The following is a 6000-nucleotide window of genomic DNA, read 5'->3' as shown; positions in this document are numbered from 1 at the left end:
TTGTAGGTGTGCAAATAACCCAAGCCTGCCAATCCTCGGGGGCGTGCTCACAATCTCTGTAGGTTCGCCTTCGCACCTGTGGCCCCCTCTCCGCAGAAGTGAAAACTCACCAGATCACCTCAACTCTGCATGTACGACAGACTAATCGTACCTATGATCTCGCAACTACGCCCAAACTTCCGTAGGTGCGATGCACCAGAACCAGAACCGCCAAACCAATCGAAATACACTCGAGCCTCGCGGGACCCTATCCAATCATACCAACAAGTCTTAATACTTAATCTAAACTTACCTAAAGACCCGAATCATCGTGAATAACATCAAATCTATGAATTAAAGACCAAAATTTATCTCTTAACTTTCAAAGCTTCCAACTTTGCCGAACACGTCCGAATCATGCCTAAACATTCCGGATTTCAAACAAACTTCGCATACAAGTTTCAAACAACTAAATGATCCTATTCCAAGTTCAAAAACAAAAATCTGAGTCTAATATCATCAAAGTCAACTCTCGGTCAAACCTACGAATTCTCCAAATCTTGAAATTGCCAACTTCTACAATTAGTGCCAAAACTTTCTAGGAACCTCCAAATTCAAATCCGAGCATACGCCTAAGTCCAAAATTACCATATAAACCTACTAAACCCCTCAAATCACCAATCCAAGATTGTTTTCTCAAAAGGAAAACCTTGGTCAACTCGTACAACTTAAGCTTCCAACAATGGAACTAATATTCCAACACTCCTAAACCTTCAAAAAATCAAAACAACCATCCCCACAAGTCACAAATAACATACAAGCTTGCGGGAAGCATCAAGTTAAAAAATAGGGCTCATATGGTACCTTTTGCATGCATATGACTTCTTTGTGAGAATGAGTGATCTCTTTCATGTGCATGAGCCTTTAAAATATATTTGAGCATTTTATTTGGATGTATGGACTTCTTACTCTCTTAAGTTTTTATGTAAAGGCATATAGTTTTACGATGGATATGTAACATTATTATACTTCTCTATTTAGATGAGTGTTCAAGCCTTGAGTGCATTGTAATATTAAGCTTATGGAATATCTTGAAGTTTGGCGTATGTTATGGGAGGTATGTATTGAATGCATATGCTAGAGCTTAATTGTTGCTATCAACCAAGTAACAGGTTGTAGTGTACTTTGAATGGTTAGAGCTTAATGTTGTTTTGCCTACCATAGTTATGGTTTGTTCGAAGATAAATAAAGGTTTAAGTGTGGGATGGTGATGTTGGGTAATTTTAATATTAATTTACTCGTATTTTTACTTCTCTTTGATTATATTTGATATTGAATATACCCAACTTATCTTGATTTTTAAATCATACACTTATTTCGATGTTAATGGATTATATAGGTACATTGGAGATGAAATTTAGAGCATAATGAAGAAGTAAAAGTTAGTTATGCATGGCAACATAATCTAAATGTGAAGCATTGGAGTCTTGAGTTAGAGAATTAAAGGTGGAACTCTCAATTCTCAAATTTGATTGGAGATCATTATAATCAGAGGCGAATCCAGGATTTCAGGAGGATGGGTGCACCACTATCCGACCACCGTTTGATTTGGTTTTCTAAAACTTACCTTCGAGAACTATCAATAATAGCATCATTATTTATAGTTACAAGTACTAAACTCAATATATTAAAATTAAATAACTAATAAAAAAGAGAGTGGTAAATGAAAAAAGAGGAAACTTGAAATTGAAAAGATTCAAAATGATTTAAATTATTTTTTATAGTTTTTGAAACTCAATGATTGAACTAAAAAATAGAATGAAGAAAACACAGAAAAGAATCCAATAAAAATAAAAATTTAATTCAAGGATATATCAAAGGGTGAACCCAAAAACATAAGAATGCATGAAAAAAAAAGAAAAAAGAAAGAAAGATAGGGCATGAGATTTGAACAGAACAGAAAAGAAAAGAACGAAAAAGAGAAATAGAAAAGGAAATAGAAAAATGGATAAGAGATGGAAAATATAAAAGTAGGATTCGAACTCTGGACCTGGGGGTCAATGGTGCACAAAGCTACTGTAGGATTGCATATAGATGTTCGTAATACACAGCGGAAGACAATAACAATCCTAAACAAATCTTTTCGTGTTTAAAATTTATTTACATGTCAAAGATCGGATCAGAGACGTACCTGGTGAAGAGAGTCTCGTTTCAAAATTCTTCAATAGTGCGAAGACTCTATGCGTATCCACACCGAGACCGACCCCTACTATCAACCCTTTGATCAATGAAACCCGTGAACAAATTGATAAAAAATACTATACTGAGAATTTTCTCAAAACTTTCGGCGTAGTTGTAGCAAGACAGGAAGATAAATTTCTTGTCAGCAACGTATCTCCTATTTTGTGGCCTTTTTTATTTTTTTCTCTTACCCTCCTACGTGAAGCTTTCATGTATATATATACTGACATATACCTTAATTACTAACCTTTTCCAAATAGTGTAGGAATAGGTTAATTAAGGCAGTGACTTCACGTGTAAGTCCAATGCCATATAGAGTACAATACTTCCATATAAAGAGAATCATGAATCCCATTTTAAATAGGATTGTGGTGGCAGACGTGGACTTTCCAGTTGATCCAATTCAATGTTGGATTCAACTTATAACTCTTTTATTAATATTTCATATTATTTATGAGTACCAACTATATATATCACATATATATTTTATCCAAGAGATATAGTTTAATTTTCTATTCCAAAAAGAAAACTTCAATTTGCTCACAATATTAATTATATCCTATGTGCTAGCAAAGAATACAATAATATTTCATTTGGACTAATAATTTAATTTATTTGACTAATTAAATTCTTTAATTTAATTATCAAATACTAAAGTAATTAATCTTTTAGCAAAGATCAGAACACTCGTTAGTGTGCGACCTCATAGGTTCAATACTAAGCCGGTAGTAAATTGACCACATCAATATACTAATCAAGGGTGGCGTCTAGCAACACTCCTTGACGATCGGATAGCATGAAGTATACAATTTACTCTCAAGAACCAGTAGAAGAATAATGTAGTAGATCCTTCTATCCTTGTAGCTCTGGATCACCCTAGGATATGGTTCAACTGTCAAATCCTAATAGGCGATCAACTATATATTCATGTCAAATATAATCGACCATTGAATGACCTAAGAAACTCATTTCTTCTTTCATTCAATTGCCCTATCCAAGGTCTTAGTTTGGTCATTTATAATTCATGACAACATGGAGCTTAAACTCATTACCAAGAGTTGACAGATTCCATCTTGATCAATCACTAATTCTACAAGCATTTAATCGTACCCGATATCCTTTCAACTATCGCCCTAGGGCCATAGGTGTCTGGTATCAAAGCACAATAAATAACTTGTCAATTACTATGATGATCTCAGGTCAAAGGAAACTTTTACATCACATTCTTCAAGAGAATACCTTATTGACAGTTTATGGTAATTCTAACCATTAGGAATTATCCAATGAGTCGGTTCAATGATCACGTCTCTATATGCCTGATCTATCTATGTAATTTAGTTAATGAGTTCAACTAATCTTTATCCCGTAAAGACGATCACATAAATATTGATCTAACTGGATTACTAATGTCCAAATTAATAATCCTACTATCAAGAACAAATTTAGATTAAATTATAAGAAACTTTACTCTCATTATCATGATCTCCATCACAATATCAAGTCTCAAAATTGAATCAAGGGCCCTATCAAATTAATCAAGCAATTAATAATAATGATAAAAGAATATCAAATGTCATATATATTTTATATCAAATAATGTGCACAAATGTTCAAATCATCAAATATTATATTAGATCTAGGGAATATCTACTATATCCCTAACAATCTCCCACTTGCACTAGAGCCAATAGCTTTTGTATTTCATCCCCAATTTCCACTTTTGCTTGTCAAACTCCTTTGCGCCAAGAGCTTTAGTGAATGGGTCTACAACATTTTCTGTCAACCTTTTGAATCTCGACGTCTCCACGTTCAATGATCTCTCTTATCAAGTGATACCTTCGCAGAACGTGTTTGAACTTTTGGTGTGATCTTGGTTCCTTTGCTTGAGCAATGGATCCAGTATTGTCACACAACAGTGGAACCACACCTTTTATTGAAGGAACCACACCAAGTTCAGTTAAGTACTTTTTCATCCATATAACTTCCTTAGCAGCTTCACTAGCTACTATATATTCTACTTTAGTCACTAAATCAGCTACTGTAGCTTGTTTGGAACTTTTCCAACTCACCGCACCACCATTTAAGGTGAATACATAACCAGAAATAGATTTGCAATCATCTCTATCTGAAGAGAAACTTGCATCAGTATAACCTTCAAGTTTCAACTCAGAATCTCCATAGATGAGGAATTGGTCTTTAGTCCTTCTTAAATACTTAAGAATGGTCATCACCACTTTCCAATGTTCCTAGCCAGGATTTGCCTGATATCGGCTAGTCACTCCAAGTGCATAAGCCACATCAGGACGTGTACATGTCATGGTATACATGATAGCTCTCACTGCACTAGCGTATGGGATCCTACTCATGCGTTCTCTCTCTTCGGGTATTTTAGGACAATCCTCCCTACTGAGAGTAATTCCAGTGCGTATCGGTAGATAGCCTCTTTTGAAATTATCCATGTTATACCTCTTTAAGATGGTATCAATGTACAAAGACTGAGAAAGTCCAAGCAGCTTCCTAGATCTATCTCTATAGATCTTTATTCCTAATATATAAGCTGTTTCTCCCAAGTCATTCATGGAGAACTGTTCAGATAGCCAAATCTTGATACTTTGCAATGCTGGCATGTCATTCCCTATGAGCAATATATTATCAACATACAACACTAAGAATATAATTGTGCTCCCACTAACCTTTTATACACACAAGGTTCTTCTTCGCATCTAACAAAATTGAACTTTTCAATTGTCTTGTTAAAGCAAATATTCCAACTTTGAGAAGCTTGCTTTAGTCCAGAAATGGATCTTTGTAGCTTACAAATTTTATTATGATCAGACGAAGATGTGAAACCTTCAGGTTGTGTCATGTACACATCCTCTTCTAGCTCACCATTAAGGAAAGTTGTTTTCACATCCATTTGCCATATTTCATAATCATAGTATGCTGCTATAGCAAGCAAAATCCGAATTAATTTGAGCATTGCCACGGGAGAGAAAGTCTCGTCATAGTCGACTCCTTCTTTCTGACGATATCCCTTGGCAACAAGACGAGCTTTGTAGGTCTCCACCTTTCCGTCTGCTCTAATCTTTTTCTTAAAAACCCATTTACAACCTATAAAGTTTTATATACTTTGAAGGTTCAACTAAAGTCCATACTTTATTTTCCTTCATAGATTCCATTTCGGATTCCATGGCCTTTTGCCACTTCTCATAATCAGAACTTTGTACAGCCTCTTCATAGGTGTTAGGGTAGTCATCACTATGATCAACCTCATTTGATACATCATCTTGTACCATTAAATTTAATCTAGTTGGTACATGACGTTCTCGTGTAGACCTTCTAAGAGGTACTTGTACAACCTATTCATCTTGTGCTGGATTTGGTTGTTGTTCAATTTGTTTGGAACTGGTTCATTAACCTGTTCTTGAACTTCATTTAGTTCTTGAACTTCAATCATTGAAGATGGCAACTTCCTTGGCAACTTCAAAACATCCAATAAAGGTTCTTCAACTTGGGTCTCATGATCTTTACATTGTGCTGATTCATTAGTTTCTTGAACTTCATCAATTTCTATTTCTCCATTATAATTTCTTTCTAAAAGAAATTCCCTTTCCAAAAAGGTTTCTCCTCTGGCTACAAACACTTTATGGTGGGAAGGGTGATAGAAATAATATCCCATTGTTTCCTTGGGGTACCCAATGAATCTACACTTATCAGATCTTGAGTCAAGTTTATCAGAATGTAGTCTCTTAACATAAGCTGGACAACCCCAAACTTTAA

Source organism: Nicotiana sylvestris, chromosome 12 (assembly GCF_000393655.2).
Source record: "Nicotiana sylvestris chromosome 12, ASM39365v2, whole genome shotgun sequence".
NCBI lineage: Eukaryota > Viridiplantae > Streptophyta > Magnoliopsida > Solanales > Solanaceae > Nicotiana > Nicotiana sylvestris.
This window is presented reverse-complemented; position numbering follows the sequence as displayed.